Source organism: Engraulis encrasicolus, chromosome 21 (genome assembly GCF_034702125.1).
Source record: "Engraulis encrasicolus isolate BLACKSEA-1 chromosome 21, IST_EnEncr_1.0, whole genome shotgun sequence".
NCBI classification, from domain to species: domain Eukaryota; kingdom Metazoa; phylum Chordata; class Actinopteri; order Clupeiformes; family Engraulidae; genus Engraulis; species Engraulis encrasicolus.
In genome coordinates this window covers 31,382,095-31,382,575 of record NC_085877.1, presented here as the reverse complement: position 1 = coordinate 31,382,575, position 481 = coordinate 31,382,095, and positions in this window count along the sequence as shown.

Here is a 481-nt window from a genome sequence, read left to right as displayed (position 1 = left end):
AGTTACCCTAACCTTAACCCTAACCCTACGGCATATATGGAGGTAGGCCCTGAATAGTTCTTGCCCCCTGCATTGGGCAGCTAGCTGAAGAGGACCTATAGCATGCATCTTAACTGACACACAGGACCAACAGTGTAGCATACAGTAGCCTACATCTTGACTGACAGACACAGATGTACACAGCTAACACACAGACCTCGTCACCTCAGCCACCTGAGAGAGAGAGAGAGAGAGAGAGAGAGAGAGAGAGAGAGAGAGAGAGAGAGAGAGAGAGAGAGAGAGAGAGAGAGAAAGAGACTGACTCAACCTTCCAGTGCTTCATTTGTGAAAACAAACACTTGTGAAAACAACTGATTCGTCACAATCACTAGGACACAGTTCTAGAGGACAAATGGCACACAGGTGCACACACACACAATCTCACAGACAGACACAAATACTAACAGTAACACACGTGCATGAGCACGAGCACGAGCACACA